General features: G+C 41.1%; 1 long non-coding RNA gene across 1 annotated transcript; it reads left to right on the top strand.

Annotated features, from left to right (window-relative positions):
• Positions 1 to 5424: 5424 nt before the first annotated feature.
• Positions 5425 to 20261, top strand: LOC103890609 (uncharacterized). Its single transcript, XR_654924.2, has 4 exons — positions 5425 to 5490; positions 10668 to 10885; positions 17243 to 17345; positions 19972 to 20261. It is a non-coding gene; the product is annotated as an uncharacterized LOC103890609 (long non-coding RNA).
• The last annotated feature ends 259 nt before the right edge of the window (positions 20262 to 20520 follow it).

The following is a 20520-nucleotide window of genomic DNA, read 5'->3' as shown; positions in this document are numbered from 1 at the left end:
AGACAGACCTTGCAAGGTAACCTGAACAAAATTGTGCCTAACCAACTCTTTAAAGAAATAGCTCTAACATTTGAGTCCCAAAGGAAAATACTTCATAAGCTCCTCATGGTAACTATTTCAATTGATCCCACCTCTTCAGAGCCAGTAATAAAGAAAATGTGGCAGTCAGAGTCATCCAGCACCCTGACCCCAGGAGGAATGTATTATTGATTACTACAGATCTGCCCACTTTCCTAAATTCATGTATTCTTTCATTTAGCAAACATTTATTTTAACATCCACTCTGTGCTCTATAGTAGAGACTGGGAAACAAAAATAACAAAAAAAGACATGATTCCTGACAGACATAAAAGTAAACAATTATAGCACAATTAGATAACATCTATGAAATAAAAAGATGTATAACAGAAATAGTTACTATCTGTGGCAAGCAGACTAGGTGATTTGGGGCCAGATTATTGACATTATTTACATACAATAAAAAAGAAGTGAGAGCCAGGGACAAGTGTCTTAATATTCCTGAGAAGCTGAGGGAAGACTCTTCAGAGGAGATGACATTTAACTTTTCCAGAAAGGCGTGCGGGGCTGGGAGGATCTCATACAGAGGGGACCGCATATCCAAAGGCACGGAGACATGAAAAAATATGGGGCATACAAGCAAATACTAGTAAATAAGAGGCTTCTTGAGGAACTCAGCAAAGTGAGAAGCATGATAAATAGCACATCCCGCTAAGGAGATGACAAGTGATTCTATAGCCCTCTGCCCTGATTGCTCTTCTCCAGCGGGAGGCATTGACGGCACAGCCCACCTCCTGCAGATCTGTATGTAACCTCCCCACACCTCCCTTCCTTCTGTGCGTGTTCTGCATCCTTCCCACACTGATGATCCATCCCGATAGGAGTGACAACCTGCACTCCAGTTTTCCAGCCAGTGACCAGACCCAGGCCAAGCAGTGCTGCCACACGATCGGTCTCCACTTAGACCCTGGACCACAGCCAGCCAGGAGTGAACACCCTCTAAGGTCTAAAGGTCCAAGCATATTTCACTGCTGCTATGTCTACCTTACTCCTAGATACTTATGATTTCTGCTGACTAGAAATGCAGCATTTTGAGATATGGTCTGTTGCAGTGGAAATAACACTGGATTAGAAGAAAGAAGACCTAGGGATCTCTGAGGGTCTACCCTTAGTCAGCCATGGTACTTCTTCCAGGTTTCTCAATCTCTCTGGACCTCAGTTTCCATGTCATTAGGATTAGAGTAGGCGACTTCCGAGGTCCTTTCCAGCTGTTTCTCTGAATTTTTGCTACTCAGGGGATACGATGGGTAGAAGCTGCTACCATAACTACAATTCAGCCAGACTGTGTGTCATGGAAGATTATTCTAGAATATGAGCTGGCAAACTACAGTCCATGGGCTATATCTGGCCTGCAGGCCATTTCTATATAGCCCACAAGCTGAGAATGGTTTCTACATTTTTAAAAGGATTATAAATAAAACAAGAATATATAGCAGAGACTATATGTGGCTCACAAAATCGAGCATGTTTACTATCTGGCCCTTTACAGAAAAAATTTGCTAACCCCAGTTCTAGAACACTCAGAAACTGTTCAGATTGGAGGCCTTAGCTATTTGATACTTTACAGCAAAACATTGTTTACTAACTCTGCATAGGCAGATTAAAGAAGTTTTACACATTCTTCTCATTGAGGGGTGAGCCTGTGTCCCTTCCTCTTGGTTCTGGGTAGGCCCTGGGACGGCTTTGTCCTGTGGAATATTGGAAAGTGGTATTCATCCAGTTTTGAGGCCCAGGCCTTGAGAAATGGGCAGTTTCTCCACCCTGTTTCCTGGAATACTGTCTCTGGGAGTCTTGAGTTGCATCCCCAATATGGAGACAGACATGTAATGTGAAGCCTTCTTGGACCCTTCCAGACCATCTCGTCTGCCAGCTGAATACTTCAAGGGACCTCAATCAGCACCAAATGGAACAGAAGAATTGTCCAGTTATCTTCTGCCCAAATTTCTGACCACAGAATCTTGAGATATAACAAAATGGTTGTTGCTTTGAGCCTTTAAGGTTTGGGGTAGTTTGTTACACAGCAATAGATAACTGGGCAGGATCAGAGTGTGAGGTGGATGTGAAATAGACACCAGGCACTCCTCTGTCTGTCGTGGGTGAAGCCCTAGATCTGAATTTTACTAAGTGCCTCTACATAATTCATAGTTTCAAACAAGACTGGGAATGCATCTTTATCCTGGCTTGGTTCTTGTAGCATGATTTTCCAGGACATGCGTGGGATTGTGGAAAGAGCACCTAAACTCTTCCATGGTACCTCCTAGGAAATCTAGGCACAATCGGGATCTGCTCATAGCCTACTCCCTAGTGCTATTCACCCCCCAAATATGAAGCTTCTTCTTCAAAAAGAACACACCTAGAGTCACTGGAGATGCCAAATTGATTGTGAGATATTTGAAGGCCAAGGTTCGGTGGCATTCGTCATCATATCCCTAGCACCTAGCCAGTCACAAAGTAGTTGTTCACTACATGCTTATGACTGAAAGTAAATAATGATAATAGCCATAAATTTAATGATCCTTTACCTCACATTAGCATAGTACTAAATGTTTTGCATGGATTTTCTCATTTACTCTTCACAACAATCCCAACAGGTAGATGCCATTAGTCTTATGTTAGAAATAGCAAAAAATAGCAAAAAATAGAAATAGTAGCTGGTAGAGCAGGTATTCTGTTTGACTTGAGTGCTTTTAACCACTCCACGGTACTCCCTCTCACAGGTGAGGTATCCATAGTCTCTGCCTTTGAGGGGCTCCAAATCTGGGGGAGCCAGAACACAACTACACACATGAAAACATTTTGCAGAGCAGATTATGTAAGTGGTTCAGCTCTGTCAGCAGAGTTCTGTAGGGATCTTTGAGAGCTATATTAGTTTACTATTGCTGCATAGCAAGTAACTACAGACTCAATGGCTTAAAAGAAATCCATTTATTAGCTTACAGTTTTGTAAGTCCAAAGTCCAAGCACAGTCTGGGCATGGTGGTTCATGCCTGTAATCCCAGCACTTTGGGAGGCCAAGATTGGCAGATCACGAGGTCAGGAGTTCGAGACCGGCCTGACCAACATGGTGAAATCTCATCTCTACCAAAAATACAAAAATTAGCCAGGCATGGTGGCACATGCTTGTAATCCCAGCTACTCAAGAGGCTGAGGCAGGAAAATCACTTCAACCTGGGAGGTGGAGGTTGCAGTGAGCCGAGATCGTGCCACTGCACTCCAGCCTGGGTGACAGAGCAAGACTCTGTCTCAAAAAAAAAAAAAAAAAAAAAAAAAGTCCAAGCACAGCAGGACTGGGTTCTTTGCTCAGGATCACCCAAGGCTAAAATCAAGGTATTGGTCAGGCTGCTTCCTCATCTGGAGCTCAAGGTCTTCTTCCTAGCTCATGTGATTGTAGCAGAATTCACTTCTTTGTGGTTGGAGAGCCAAGGTCTCTGTTTCCTTGTCAGCTACAGCTGGGGGCTGCTATTAGCCCCTAGAAGTCACCCATATCTCTCATCCAATGGATCTTGCATCTCCAAAGCCAGCAGTGGAGAATGTCTCTGGGGTCAAATCCCTCTCACACTTCAGGAAGAACCCAGTCTCATTTAAGGGCTCACCTGATTAGGTCAGGCTCAGCCAGGATATTCTCCTTAAAGGCAATTGATTTGGCAGGTGATTACATTTGCAAAATTCCTTCATGGCAGCACCTAGATTAGTATTTGCCTGGATAATTGGGAGAAGGTGTGTGTGCCCCAGGAGGTGGGAATCTTGCAGACCATCTTAGAATTCTGCCTACCATGAAAGCACAGAGCAAGGACTGACTGACAAATAGAAGCTGCTCCACAGGTTTGTTCTCTTGCAGAGACTTTATCTGCTTCTCTATTCAGAGGCCCCAGTGGAGAGGGATGCATTCTGGAACCTTAAGGCAGATGATTATACAATACGTCTTAATCTGAGAGTGGGGTTTGGAGAGGAGGGGTGCAAGGCCCATAAAACAATGACTCTGCATGTTAATGTGCTGTACAAAGGTAGAGAGGCTGCAAATTGTTGTACCCTATGCTGGTTCCCCATCTTTCTCCTCTTAATAAGGTCTCTGTGGAGAGGATTTGCCCCAGAGGGTGCAAGCTGGGCAGGGTCTGGGTTTGTCTTTCTCCACAGCCCTACGTTCTCAGCAGAATCTGCTGCTTTTGCAGTTGGAGTTGATTACTGAATAATGAATTATCATTCTTTTTTCATTTTCTAGCCCTTTTCAGAAGTGTGCTGCTATTTTTCTACGTATTGAGTCTCAAAATGGAAAGCAAAGAAGATTTTTCTCTTAGAGGCGGGGAAAACACAATCTTAACAACCCCATTTTGGTCCTGCAGGTGAGAGTAATAATTATTTTAATTAATTCAGTTTCTGATTTGGAGTAATTTAATTTCTTCCTTGACTGGTCAATAAAATGTCTAATGAAGCAAGTTTCTTTGGATAATACCAGGCAGGGCCACTTGGTCAGATCAAAGAAGTTTCTGCCCTCCTGGAGGGCTGCTTCCTCCCTGCTGGGCAGGGTGAGGATGTGAAGGGGGATCTGGAAATGGGTGTTCCACTCAAGGAGAATAGAGCCACACCTGCGTCAGAGAACAGAGGCTTGCTCCAAAGCCCTCATGGGGTCGTGCTGGAGAGCTGCCCCACACATCACAAGTCGTGGGAGTTCTATAACGTGAGATTTGTTTTCCTGAGAAGGAGGCTGCATCCAGGCTGCCTCTCACATCCACTGTGAAAGAGGAGGTCAGTGCACTAAGGGCAGGTGGCCGCAGATGAGAAAGGAAAATGTCGCTGTGTTAGTCAGCTGTATTAGGCTCACTAACAAAGTAGGGAAACAACAGAAATTTATCTTCTCACCATTCTGAAGGCTGGAAGTCCAAGATCAAGGTGCCAGAAGGGTTGGTGTCTGGTAAGGTCTCTCCTTGGCTTGCAGAGGGCTGCCCTCTTCCTGTGTCCTCATAGGTTGGCCCTCTGTCTGTGTGTTGTTTATATCTTAAACTCCTCTTTTTATAAGGACCCCAGTCATATTGGACTGGGGCTCTTCCATATGACTTCATTTTACCTTAATCACCTCTTTACAGACCGTGTCTCCAAATACAGTAACATTCTGTGGTAGAGGGTTAGGACTGCAGTGTGTGACTTATTTTTATTTTTATTTTTTTTGAGGCAGGCAGGGGAAACACAATTCAGCCCCTAGCAGTCACCCCCACAGACACTGGAATGAGGAAACCTAGAGTTCTTGGACAGCAGTGTAAGCAGAAACAGCCCAGAGGTTACTTCCTTAAAACTGACCTGTGACCCAGCAACAGGCCTTAAGTTACCACATTCCAAAGTGCGTGGGGGGAGAAACGGCAGCAGCTGGGACTCTGTGCTGTGGCAGCCTAAGTGAACCTCTTCACGGGCTAATGACTAGTAAGAAAGGAGAGTAGAGCCTCTGCTGCTGGGATTTTAGTGTGTTTGTGAAAGGGTGTGTCTGTGTGTGTATGTGTGTGAGCAAGTGAGCATGCGTGTAGGAGAGTGTAAGGAAGTGTGATTGTGTGTATAAGGGTGTGTGTGAAAGTCAATGTGTACATGAGTGGCGTGTGTGTGTGTGTGGGTGTTGTGTGACTGAGTGTGAGTGTTGTGTGTATGGTGTGAGTGTTGTGTGAGTGAATAAGTGTGTGTGCATTGTGCTATGTGAGTGTGTGTGAGTGTTGTGTGTGAACGTGTGAGTTGTGTATGTGCTATGTGTGTGTTGTGTGAGTGAATGAGTATGTGTGAGTGTTGTGTGTGTGAGTAAATGAGTGTTTGTATTGTGTGAGTTAGTGTGTGTATCGTGTGAGTGTAGTGTGAGTGAGTGTGTGTGCGTTGTGTGGGCGTGAGTGTTGTGTGTGTGACAGAGTGTATGTGTGTGTAGTGCTAGGAGGAATCATGACAGTGGCCACGTTGCCTGAATCACCTTTCCACCTTTACCACAGATTACTGGGGAGGACAGGAGGCAGGGCAAGGCATCTGCAATGAGGAGGACCCAGGTGTTCATGTGAGAGAGGAACACAGGAAAAAAAAAAAAAAAAAAGCCTTCAGTCCCGTCGAGGGAAAGAAATGCACAGATCTAGATGCTAATATTCAGGTAGGAGCTGCAAGATTTTGATATTGCAGGCAGTTCGCAAAATCATTTATTTTAGATAAACATTTGCTCACTCTATTGCTCACAGACCATAGGTTCTTCTGAATCCCTCTCACTGGAGGGTCAATACCAGATTTTTCAAACATTAATGAGTACTATCAAGATCTCTTGCTTCTCTCAAATTTATTCATCTCAAGTGTATCCCTCCATTCCCTTGTCCTGAAATTTTATAAAATTCCCCAGGAGAAGGAAAGGCTCATTTACTCAGCACATATTTCTTCACATCCCTCCTCTAGGTGGGCTTGGGTTTTCTCCTTGGCACTCATCACTGGGTAACATAGTATGTTTTTACTATTCATCTGGTTTACTCTCTGGCTCCCATACCACCATGTATGCTCCATGAGGCCAGATAATTGTCCCCCATGGTGTTTCGCTGCTACATTTCTAGGGCCTTAAATACTGCCTGATACAGAATAGATGATTTAGAAATATTTGTTCAGTGAATGAGTGTATTTAATGAAAATCTAATATGCTCTACACATTCTGCTAAGGACTAGAGAGAAGAAAATAAGTGAGATCTGGACCCTTTCTTCAATTCCCTTGTTGGTGGTAGGATCAGACCTGCATGCAAATGATGGGAGTACAGGTGATAAAGGGCCAGCAGAGGTCTATGAGGTCTTCGGAGAGTGATGTGGGAAAGGGAGGGGTGTGCTTTGCATTGAGCCAAGTAGAGAGCAACCTAGGGAAGATGTCACAGTAAGCCGGTACTTTCAGGACAAGTTGAGCTTTCCTGGCACAAACAGAGCTTGCAGGTTCAGGAGTGAATTAAGGGGCAGTCTAGGAAAGGGCACGGGGGTGTGAAGGCGCTGATGTGGAAACAGTATAGCATCAGCAAGGAGCTGCACAATCTAGTGTGCAGGACGTTTTGTGTATAGATCAAAGGGGAGAAGAGAAGACACCAAAATATCAGGGTTGCATGCCAGCTAGGGATTGGGAATTTTGTTTCATAGGAGCCTTGGAAGATTTGTTTTTAATATTTCAAGCCTATTAGTAACATGATCAAATTGGCAGTTGTGGTAGAATAAAGGAGAAATGGGACAGGAAGAGACTAGAGGCTGAAATGAGTTAGGAAAGCCCTGCAATAGACCTGGAAGGGCAGGGGAGGGGGAGAAGTGGGCATGGAGTCAACACTGAGAAAGCAGAAGCGACTGATCCAGTGACTAAAAAAGGCAAAGGAGAGAAGAAGCCAGTGGGATTAGGAGGAATCTGCACCTCCAGCTTGAGCAACGGGGTTAACAGTGGCACCATCCATTCATACGCAGAATGGAGAAAAATGGGAGGTATAATAGGACGTAATTTGAAATGTGCACACACTGTTGAGGGAACCACGTGGGTCTTTAAGAAGTGTTTCCTGTCCTTGGAGTCTGCAGAAGCTTTGGGATTGTCATCATCTCCAAAATGAACCAGCAAGAATATCATTTTTTGCCTCAGTCATCCTTTCCTGCCTCTCAATCCACCTTCCTCTGTACGTACCAAACTGTTCCTTCCGCTCTGCCTTTTCGAGCTGTGCTTGTTTCCTTGCTGATCATGTGTACCCTTACTATAAAGCTAGCATTATGTCCACATTTTGTTGCCTCAAAACTGAACACAAGCATAGCCAAGACACCAAGGAGACACCACTAGCTGTTTGTTGACTTGAACTGCACAGAGCTAAAGATTCAAAGGAGAGAAAGCCTTTCTGTAGTTTTTGTACATATTTAAAACTTTCTTAGCTGTTGGGAAGTTTAGAAACACACACACACACACACAAATAAAAATAAAAGCAGGGTGCCTCCTGCTTGGGAGAGACCTTGCCCCTCTCTTTTCTTTTCATGTTTAGCTAATTGTCATTATTAGAACCCCACCTTCCAGGCAAGCTGGTAGCAGCACCTAGAGGTTTAAAATTGTTGGGAAAGTGGGGAGACGAGATGGTATCACTCTTCTGTGTCAGACAGGGACTCTGAGTAAGCACAAGTAACAATGAGACCTTGAGATCAGGGGACAGGGTGTGGGCAGCTTCTGTGAAGAGTGGGCAGGCAAGCTCAGCCCTGGCAACACCTGGGCACATGACTCTTTCCTAAGTCATAGGAGGCTCCCACTGAGAGAGAGACTGTCTTCTCAGATGGTCCATTACTGCAGGATTACAATCGTAAGAATTAGCTTAGATCCCTTATGAGAGGGACCAGATTGAAGACAATATGCTGCTTAGTTTCCCTAGTTCTCTTCCGTTGCAAACAAGGCTCTAAAAATGCTCTGCAGAACTAAGTCATGAATCATGCAGGAGAGAGCAGGAAAGTCTAGGATGAAGGAGGAACTGCTACCAAAAAAATGAAAACAAACCACAGGATGGAGACTCAATGGCAGGAACTGAAGGGTAAAAGATCCTGTAGCAGGAGTCCCATGGATGTGTACAGAGAGATGAGGGAAAGAAGTCTGATAATGGAGAAAATTGGGGAAAGGAGCAATAAGAGTTGCCAGAACATTGTCCTATGAATTGTGAAGTAGTCCTAAGACAGGTAGATTCACACACCTGGTGGATTCACACACCTGGGTGGGCACATGGAGAGTTATTTGCAGACATAGATCAAGCTAGTCTCTACCACCACCACCCCCGACCTTCCCTTCTGGCACTGAGGTCATTGGCATCCCAGAGAGGAGCAGTGGTCTCAGTCTTCTGACTTGGGGTCACAAAGGCAAAACTCTAGAGGCCTCATGCAGGTTATGTAAGTTGAGTGAACCCAACTAGGTATAGGAAAAATCATCCACCTGGATCTCACTGTTGATAGAAACCTGGATACAGAAAAATATGTCTTGACCATCAGGGAATCTGCAGTGTGAGGGGATGACAAAAGGCACTGGCAGTCAACCACAATGTCAGAAGACAAGGGGGTGTGGTGGGCTAGGTAGTACACAAGGGGGCCTGTGCCAAGCTGAATGGTAGGGTCACCCTCCTACAACGCATCATCAGCATCGGAGACTGAGTGTCCAGTGCCTCTTACACATGATTTTTGAGAGAAGCTATACTAATTTTTATATGATGGCTGCCAACTTAAAAATATTCAGATTTTTAGATGATACAATTGATAAACACAGGCACGTTGCATTCAGCCTGCAAGCAGTCAATTTAAAATCCCTGCTCCAGTCCAATCTTTCTCATTTTGCATATGGGGAAACAGGCCCATAGAGATGTCTTGCCCTCTGTTACACTGTGAATTGGGGCAAAGGCCACACCTAGAGCCTAGGTCTCCCCAAACCCAGGCCTCCTGCATCTCCTATTGTTCCAGCTTGTTTCTCTGGTTTCCTCAGCCTTACTCCCCACTCTCAGAATCTGTTTTGGCCTCATATGCTGCCCCCTGGTCGTCAATAACATCACTGCATTATCCCACTCAGCATCCTGTGTACCACACATGTATTCCACCTGCCCCCCAAAAATCAACAAAAAACTTAATCCTTCAGGACCTGTAGTGAGTTGAGTTGTTCACATTCCCACAAACATGTTCACATCCTAATCCCAGAACCTGTGAATGCTAGTTTATTTGGAAAAAGAGTCTTTGCCGAGGTAATTAAGTTAAAGATGTCGAGATGAGGGCATCATTCTGAGTTAAATAAGCAGGTCCTAAGTGAGTGGTGTCCTTATAAGAGGAAGGCAGAGGAAGAGCACACAGACAGAAGAGGAGGAGGTAATGTGCCCCTGGACGCAGAGATTGCAGTGATGTGGGCATAAGTCAAGCAAGTCAGCAGCCACCAGAAGGTGGAAAAGGAAAATAATAGATTTCACCTCAGGGCCTCCAGAGGAGGCACAATCCTGCCAACAGGTTGATTTCAGACTTCTGGCCTCCAAAACTGTGCAAGAGCTTACTGTGTTGTTTTAAGCCACCTGGTTTATTATAATTTGTTACAGAAGCCACAGGAAACTAATACAGAACTCTTTCTTCTGCCAAGGGATAGGAATTTCCTGTGAGAGTAATAACAGTAATAACTACCATTTTGGGGGCATTTCATCTATGCCAGGTCCGTATGTTTCCTACAGTCCTCATACCATTTTTAAAAATAGATGTTATCTCCTTCGTTACCTCTCTGCCCACCTATTACAGAAACAGGGAAACACACCTAGAAGCCACATAGCTCCTAAGCAGTACAGTCACGATTTGAACCCCAAGTTCTTTATTCTCACTACATTACCCATAGGGAACTCCCTGAAGTAAGCTTATATAATATAACAGTGAACTTGCAAAGCTCCAAAGAGTGGTTCTTATGATGGAAGTTTCCATTCTAATAGGTCAGTGTAGACATTTTTGTTTGATGATTACTACACTTCTAAGATTTAATATGTTAAGCTAAATTATGCCAATTAATATTAACAGAAAGAATCATGCTTGGTGCACAGCTCTGTGTCCTGGGCTGGTGGTTGAGGCAGAGCTGTGCTAATGCACATGACTTTCAGTTGCAGGCATTGTTGGGCTGTGTCCTAAGGTGAATCAACATGAAGAAAAGCCCTGGCTGCTCGTGCACTGATAACTTCATCTTTTCAGACATCTGGGAATTACCACCACAATGTCTGGAAAAAAATGACTTCACACTAATGCAGCAGAGGCAAACCATGGTTTGGCCAAAAACGGAACAGAATTTACAAGGGAAAAGGGAAGTTCCTGGAGTAATATGGTGAGTAGATTCTGATCCAGAAAAATAAGACTTAAGTATGGATTTTAAATGTTAAGCTTGAGTAGTTAGAGAATTAAAGTTAATCCCTTTAATCCTCAATTTGCAAATCTGTAAAATGTAAAAATAGAAATAATATGTACATATTATATGGAACAGTTTCTGGCACATATTTGGCTCTCAGTGAATAGTGCTTATTAAATTATTGATGCTGTTGCTATTAATTGTGCTGAGCTCACTCTCTGCCTTATTATACAAAATTTTGACTAAAATATTCTGTAAGAGAATATCACAAAACCATCCCATCACTAGCTTATTTTTTTCTTTTTATAGTTATATTAAGAATTGCAATCCAACACCAGAAATAAGCACTCTTTCAAATTATCCTTTAAAATAACTTGTTGCAAACATACATAAATTCACTTCACATATAATATTTTTTCAATTGACTTAGAGTCTGTGAAATTAGACCTGTTAGAGGAAAAAAAAATCTATAAAGGCTGCACTCATTCATCCACCAGATATTTATGGAGGAACATCTCCAGAATCAATGCAAAGTGCATAATTGCCCTAAGAGCTATGGGTAAAATGCCATGGGATTATAAATGGAAAAACACAAAGACGTTGGTTAATTAAAAAATTAAGTGTAAATTCAGAAGAGAGAGAATTACCTTTCAGTAATACATGAGGTTGGGGAGGGAACAAGACAAATTACAGAAAAGCAACACAAGGGGAGGCTGTGTGAAGGCGGCTGACTTCTGGTTGGATCCTAAAGGATAGGTCATGTTTCATTGTGCAGAACAAGGGCTTTCTAATCAAGAAAGAGATAGAAAAATTCTAGATGTCTAAGGGAAGCAGCAAATGAGTCTGCTTAATGGGGTAAAGGGTAAATAAAACTAGGTATTTGATTTGATATTGGAAAGGTAAGTAGGAGAGGCTTCAAATATAACCTGAGCATTGTGATCCTTAGTTGTTAGATTATGTGTGTCCTTAACAACCTTAGTCAATGAGAGATATGATCAGAAATGGGTATTTTGCAATTTAAGTGTGTAGTCTATGTTGGTGGGAATGAAGGCAGAGAGGATGGTTACGAGACCATTTTAATAACCTAGATGAGAAGAGAATGAATGTTTAGTTGGGTGGATAAGAAGGGAGTGAAAGAAAACAGGGAGTTAGCTGAGAGACCACCAAATGATAAGATGTGCCAGGCTGAGGGGGAAAAAGTCAAGGATGACTCAAAAGTTTTAAATCTAAATGTCTGGGAAAATCTTCTGATAGTAACCTGAATAAAGAACATAAAACAGTGGCAAACTTTTCTGGAAAAACTGATATGCTTAGTTTGGTATGCATGAAGATCCCCATCATGGAAATAAAAAAAAATGAATTTAGAGAAAGTTTGGCCCTAAAGATTGAGAAGGATAAAGCTCTACATAAGATAATAGTAAATAGCCTTGAGTGAGCTTAAGATAACTAAGGAAGAACATAAGGAAAAAGAAAAGAAGGAGACATAGACAGGCTCTTGAGGGCAACATCTAATTTCATGTGGGTTGAAGTAAAATATCATGCTGAGAAAGGGCAGTCTGGGAGGCAGGAAGAAAATAAAATTATTCCAAGGGCTCTGTATTAGTCAAGGTTCTCCAGTGAAACAGAATCAATAGAAAAGGAAAGAAAGAGAAAGAAAGAAAGAGAAAGAGTGGGGGAGGGAGGGAGAGAAAGATAAAGGAGGAAGGTAGGAAGAAGGGAAGAGAGAAGGGGAAAAGGAGGAAGGAAGGAAGGGAAGAAAAGATAAGAAAGGAAAAAAGAAGGAAGGGAAGAAGGAGGGAAGGGAAGGAGGAAGGGAAAGATAAGAAAGGAAGAAAGGAAGGGGAGAAGCAAGGAAGGAAGGAAGTTAGTTATTAGGGGAAATAACGTACAGGATTATGGAGGCTGAGTAGTCTCACACAGACCATCTGCAAGCTGGAGACCCAGGGAAGCCAGTAGGATGGCTCAGTCCAAGTCCGAAGGCCTGAGAACCAGATGAGAAGACAGTGTAACTCTCAGTCTGAAGCTGAACGCATGAGAAATGGGGGCACCGCTCATATAAATTGCAGAGTCCAAACGCCATAGAACCTGGAGTTCTGATGTCCAAAGATAGGAGAAGAAGGGTGTCTTAGTTCAGGAAGAGAAAGAGATAATTCATCTCTCCTCTGCCTTTCTGTTCTATCTGGGCCCTCAGCTAATTGGACGGTGCCTGCCAGGTTGGGTAAGGGTGGATCTTTCTTACTCAGTTCATTGATTCAAATGCCAGTCTCTTCCAGAAACACCCTCACAGACAAACTCAGAAATAATGCTTTAACAGCATTTACGATGTTTTCAGAAACAAGATATGACTTGCCGTTCAGTTAGTTGTTCCTAGATGGCAACTTCCAGCCTATAGCAAATCTATATACTTAGTATTGCTGTCTTCATAAAATATATTAACAGAGTAACAGTAATATGGCTGCTGGAAGATGCAATGCCTAGATGAAGTGTTCAGAAGATTTTATGGAGTGAAGCAATCAGAAGAAGAGAAGTAGTGCCTTTGCCCTTAAAAAATTTCAATGGAGTTTTTATATTGATTTCATATTTAAAAATTATTAAAAACAGAACTATGTGCACAAAATGTAGTCTCATTTATGAAAATGACAGCCTAAAATCCTATTTAAGAACCAGTTTTCAATATATGGAAGTTGTTCGTGAGCATCTGAGTCATATTAGGATATTCTTGTTACAATTACTGAAGTTTGTAGAGAAAATTAACTTTCTGAAGTATTCCATAGGTACAAAAATGATAGGCTTTTTAAAAGTGAGCATTCAATTTTCTAAAATATATTGTTGGGTTTTTCTCATACTGTATTGTATATTTAAATATAATATGCATTATGTATACAATGTATATAAATTTAAACTATATACATTTGATTAAAAACATAGTATAATAATCGTATATGACATATCTGACATATCAATTTCCCTACATATGCATCTTTCTCTCTGGCTATTTAAAACAAAAACGTTCAATAGTGTTTTATTAACATATCTCTAAGAAGAAAGAGGTAGAGGCAACTGCCTTCCCTGACAATCAACTGCTCTCACATTATTTTCAAATTTTCATCATGAAATTGCATTTAGGAAAAGAAGAAGCCATTGGGGTAGGTGGGTGAATATTACAAGAAACTAAGTGAGGAGGCAAAAATAAAGTCAGAACCCAACTATCAATTTGAGGAGCAAATATAAGGCCAGCTTCAATTTTTTTTTAAATAATCAGGCAGTATCTCAACCTCATGCATTGTTCTGGATGTAAAGATGTGGCTTGGAATATCTCCCTTTCCTAATACCGCACCAAAGAATCAAGAATATATGTCAGCTTCCTCAAACCACAGTGGGGTTGGCAAAGGGGCAGCAATCCTGCAGAAGGGAGAGTCAGGTTGGCAGTCAGTAATTGTGCCATCTGCACTTGAATGGTCCTCTCTGCTGACTTCCATTTTGTAGAACTATTAACGGTCAACAGATTATGTATAAAGTACTTACTGTGCCTTTAAAACTTTTTAAACTACTAAGAGCCACTTACACATTTGGGAAGAATTCCATTTGCAGAGACCAAGCTATTACATTAGTTGGGTGAACATGCATTTTAAGGATTACATGTTAATGAAACCAGGTAAAATTTGGTCATTTGAGCAGCTGACCAGGCTTGTGAATGCTGGGACTCCGTACAAAAGGAAGTTCCTATTTGGGTCATTGATTTGCATAATTGAAGTAATTACCTTGGTGCTCTGCTTCACTCTGTCTGTAAAACTCACCAGATGAGGGAGGACTGTTTGTCAATCAGAATGATGACTCACCTTCACCCTTCCTGTGCCCCAGCAGCATTCCCTGGTTATCTGGCTACCTACATGGTGGTTAAGGGTGTGCCCAGTATGTTTCATCATTGAGGACTTTTCTCTTAGGTTCAGTTGAGGGAAAGATAGCATCAGAGTCATTATTTTTCACAGTCTGGATTTCTTGAATTTAGCTCAGATAAAGAGTATGGTGAGAGGGCCAAAAAGGTGGATGAGGCAGAAGTTAGGAGAACAGGTTTCTGATCTCAGCCTTGTGGCTAACTCGTTGTATAACTCTGATGGATCATGTCATCTCCCCAGCCCTCAGAACACTCCCAGTTAGAATGACAAAGGAATCAGGGTCATTCTAGAGAAAGGGATCTGGGTCAGGTTAGGCAAAATCACTTCCTCACTGTCACCTATGTACACTGTGAGCTCACCAGCCCCAAACACCCAGATAATTACTTTGATGTTCCATGTCATTTGTCCCCTAGACCTTTCCCTTCTGAGTGGGAAGAAATATAAAATCATGAGTGCCAGGTAAAAATCAAACAAAAGCTTTCCTACGGCTGTGTGGCCCTTGGTCACTGGATTGGGGAACTAAAGTAGAGAAGGGCTTTTGTATAGGTTACTTAGGGCAGCCAGAATTTAAACCAGACTTTGCAACACTAAATAAATAGGAGACCCCAAGAAATTTCAAGGAAGAGTAGAAAACTGAGGAGGAAGAATAGATTTGGTCCAGAGTTCTTAATCTGCTACAGTTTCAAACTTTATTTTTTTAAGTCTCAAGACAAAGAAAGTGATACATAGCAGCTATCAAAAAAAAAAAAAAACCTGGATTTTCTTCTCTATTTCTTCTTTCTGAGCAGAGGTGGAGGTTCAAATGGCTAATTTTAGACTAGGCTGATGAGGAAAATAATATAAGTTAACTCAATTAACTAGATGTTATCACATAGTGCAAATGTGACCATGGACACAGTGGAGAAAGAGTGATCACCATGGAGATGTTAGTGCCCTCAGGTTCAGAAATTTGTTGTAAAATTGTTAGAATAATCATGTACAATGCATATAAAGATTTAAGGAGAGATTAAGTCAGAGGACACAAAGGCTAAGCATACTGATTTGTAGTCAGAGCAATGACATGTATGTTGTCAAAAACATGTATGTTCAAGCAATGATTATGGCCTTTATACCCTAGCACATTATTCCCAAGGAAGAATAAATCACACAGGTTCCCAGAAAGGAGAACATACCAGACAGGCTTGGGCTTATGCATTTTTCTCTGATAATTACCATGTTACTTAACTTTTAGGCTTCAATTTCTTTATCTCTATAAAATGGGAATTAATGGTAATTTCTACCTCGTAGTTGTGAGGATTTAATGAAAAATGCATGGAGAGCACTTAGCTTTAGTAAACTTTAGTAAGAGCTCAATTACTCATAGCTTTCATTAGTGTTACCATTCTGTTTTCATGGAAATACATATCAAGAAATCTGCTCAAGCTATGGGCAGTGCGATTTGTTTAGGCAAACTTGTACTTCTTAACTTAGAGTCATGAACAGGTAAGTGGAACATAGATGTTGGTAAATGTTGTTCTGTGGTTCGGTAATAGCTTTAGTAGATGAATCCAGAGCTCTTTTGTCCTAAAGCACAATAATTTAGTGTGTTTGCACAGCCTACAACACATTTTGGCAAATTAGCATCCATTTTGGCCTATTACATTGATGAATTCTCTAATGAAAGTGTGATTGTTGTCAGTCTTACATCTTGGGTGAGTCTCTTTGGAGACAGACAGCTTTGTTTAGTGTACAGCCAGAATTAGTCGTCCCAAACATCTTCCATAGGAATGCAAATGCTTGCCAAGGAGAAAAGAACAGGATAAATACCTCAACATAATCTATTGGAACTCCTAGAAAGGCAATTCAGTGCCAAACAGTATACATGCAATTCTGAAAAGAAAAAAAAGGAGGTTCCTCTCCTGTTTTCCTTCTAGTAAGATGGAAGGAATAGGTAATTCTCTTTTCAGGGACAGTGTTATGACACCAAAATGTTGTTCAGCCAACACTGTGAACAGAGGTCTTGCAGGGGAGACCATAATACTCAAGTATTTCACAAGGAGAAGGCTTACGATAAGTTAAAGAACATTTTGCAGATTATAAATGCATTTAGACTATTACTTATTTCAGAGATCAGAATTCATTAAAGTTAAATGAGTAGTTAATGGGCTACTTTGTGGTTTATTCTTGTATCATCATTAAAGTTGAGTGGGTACATGCATTCCCTTAAGCTGGAAGGCAAGATGGTTTCAGTTGTTTTCGTATTTATTGTTATTGTTGTTTCATTAGTAGCTGATAAATTATTCCTAATGAATTATCAAAAGCACTAATTATATCTGGGTTCCTCTTTTCCACTAACTAGCACAAGTGTAGAAGATTTCACATTTTCTGGGAAGCTTGTTTTGTTTTTGTTTTTTTAAATAATTTCTCTGTCCTAACTTTACCTCTGCTATCTCCAGTGTAGGTCAGGTGAGGATGGAACTGGTGAATGAGCAGAGGAGAAGGGTGGAAGAGTGCAGTGGTGATGACAGCCCTCCGCTGCTCCTTCCCCAGAGGAAGGAGCTCCAGTAAGTAAATCAAATCAACACCATACCTCCTATTCCTTTGTCTTTCATATACAGCTGCTTAAATTAGCTTTAAGTTCCCTGAAGGTAGGAATAGGTCTATTTTCAAACTGTGTTCAGGATCTAGCACCTTGCTTAATCAGTGTTAAATAGTAACAGTGAATTTTAATTGGCCTACTTTCAGAGCATCAGATTAAATTATTCTGCTAATTAATTGGTTGATCTCATATTTCACTTATATTGTCAGGTTATTATTTTTCCCTTTAGGGCTCAAGATGCCACTGACAGTTCAAATACTTCTTCATTAATTACCACATCTTGGATTTCACATAATTTTATTATAATTATTTTGATATCATATTTATTGAGCACCAGCATGTATTCAGAGCAGTTAAGAACAGAGGATTGGTTGCAGTTCCTTCCACTATATGAACATCAGTTCATTGCTTAAAATCCAATAGAAGGTGTACCTGGCTTGGCAGAGCAGAGCCTTCAATTAGGTTTAATTGGTCAGACATTAAACTAGTTTCATATAAGTGATCAATAGACATTTTATGACATTGGATCAAGTTTCTTTTTCACCAGCCAAATGTTTCCTGTTAATTGACTCATCTTGTCTTCCCTAGATAGCTGTGATATATAACTAAACCAATCCCTACATTTTAAGAGGAAACTAGGCAAACCGGTAGTTTTCAAGAGAAAAGGAAACAAAAGAGAAAAGAATTTGAAAATCTCCACAGGTCAAATGGTTAAAGCAACTGTTAGTGTTTTGCATGGAAAACAAAAAATGTAGTAAGGCATAGAAGCTCCATGCAACATTTAAACAGCTTACATAGATAGGAAATGGGTTAATTTCATGTAAGTAGAAAGAAAATTTTGCACAATATATGAAAAAACTAAACAAACTCTTAATATATACATTGGGGACCTTATAATACAGATAGTTCTTGTCATTAAAAGAGGCATTAAAAATGCTACATTTTAAAAATTTTAACAAATAATTATGAATGCCCTACTCTGCAAGACATTTTTTTTTAATAAGTAGAAATAAATCAGACAAAGCAATGGCTGCCAAGGAGCTTAGTTTTTAGTGTGTGTTTTCGTGTGTGTGTGTGTGTGTGTGTGTGTGTGTGTGTGTGTGGTGGTTGGGGGCAGTCACAGAAATAATCAGTCATGCAATTATGCCCCGGGTAGTAATGAGTGCTGTGCTGGGATGGCAGGCAAGCGAGGTCAGAGAGGTGGGTGAAGACCTAAGCAGGTCAGGGGCTTATGGGGAGTGTGGAAAGTTAAAATTTTAATCTAAGTGCAGCCGAGAACCTTCAGAGGGTTTTAAAAAGAGAAGACATTATCTGATTTGCATTTTTAAAAGATCACTCTGTCAGCTGTGTAGAGAATGGATTTTGAAGGAGGAAAAGAATGGAAGCAGAGAGACCAGCTAGGAGACTATTAGACTGAGACAGATAACAGATGTGGGCAGATAGATTTGGGGAATGTTCTTTAAGTAGAGTCACTGCTAGATAAAAAGTGAGTGATGAAGGAATAGGTGGAAGGTGGTAAGCACCTCAAGGGATGCTTGAAACAAATTTTTGCTTTAAATACGAGGTTGGAGATAATGGTATCTGAAGACTCTTTCTCCTCTGAAGTTGTGTAATTTTATGATAAACTTTGGGGGTGGCAACTCTATATCCTACATCAAATTTCTGCTAATACCAGAAGCACATATGTGAGCATCAACATTGATTATGGGACTGGAAGAGATTACAGCATCTATAAAAGCAGAGATGTTCTATTTTCTTCACTACTATTCCCCTAGTGCCTTGTATACTAGACAAATACTCAGAATCCAATAATTATGTGATAAATGCATAAATAAAAGGATGAAAAAGCTATAAATGTACATTTTTTATACCTGTAGTTGACATTCAAACTAAATTATCCCCACTCAACCCACCTTGCTCTTGTTGTAATGTAAGGGTTGTATTTGGTGACAACACAAAGAATTAACAGTAACTTACATATGCAGGTTTCAAAGCTTAGCAGTTGAAATGGATTAGAATGCTCCTCTTTCTCCAAATCACAAGTCTGGAAGTTGTCTTTTTTGATGCAACTATGCCAAGTTTTCCAAATTACGAAAAATAAAAATAAGGATATATACTAAGCTAATGTTAAGTAAAACCATTTGAATATACTTGTGCTTTAAGGATGCATGTGATATGTGGACACTAAGGAAGGTTTTTGCCAAATTGTACTGTTAATCGTAGAGCCTCGCTCTGAGTAGGCCCTTAGTAAATGTCAGTGGATCCATAACATCTAAGTTCATTGAGGATGAGGAAAACATATGAAATGTGGTTATCCAGTCTACCCTGAAGAGATTTTCAGCACTTTCTCTGGAGTCCCCTGTTCTTATGATTCTCGTAGGAATTGGTCTGTCATGTTAAGGTCTTTATTTACTTGTCTTTAAGTTCTTTCTAGATAAAGTAATTCCTGGTTTTAATAGCTTTTGTGAAATGCATAACTACTCTGTAGCCCCCAAAGACCTAACAGGGGCCTTTCTAGAGGTTTTCTGTTCTTCCTCTTTCCTCTTCCTGTCACTCACCAGATGGCTCCCTTCATTTCGCCTAATCCACAGAGTTTATTCACCCCTCTTTTACCATGAGGCAGAGGGAAAACAATGACAAACATACAGTAAACTTCATTATCAACAAACAGAAGTTGTTACCAAGGCAACAGAACAGGAGCATCCCTGCATCCAGCCATCACAGTGTGAAGTGAGTTTCAGATGAGGAGATGCCTTGAGGGGCAAGGAGACCCTTCAGGAAAAAGCTGACCTGATAAAGGAATCAAGGAGTTGCCATCCCAACTGATGTCTTTTTTTCCTTTCTCAATAAAGAGAAGAGCTTGCAAGAGCCCTGAAAGACAGACAGGCTGCATAAACTACTTGGGATTTCAAAGAGGTCCTGTTCAATTAATCTGACTACAGATAGATCAGAACGGTTCTACTTCTGGGTATAAGCGGAGGTGAGACTTTGGGGTGAAGAGATACAAGGAAAGGGGACAGGGCATTAAACACCTCTGAACTGCTGTGTACACTATAAATAGAAATGAGATCCTGTATTTATACAATGCCTTTTGTCCAGAAACCTGCACTCACAGCACAGACATCACCTCCCTAGGCTTC

Source organism: Pongo abelii, chromosome 1 (genome assembly GCF_028885655.2).
Source record: "Pongo abelii isolate AG06213 chromosome 1, NHGRI_mPonAbe1-v2.0_pri, whole genome shotgun sequence".
Lineage (NCBI taxonomy): Eukaryota > Metazoa > Chordata > Mammalia > Primates > Hominidae > Pongo > Pongo abelii.
This window is presented reverse-complemented; position numbering and strand designations above follow the sequence as displayed.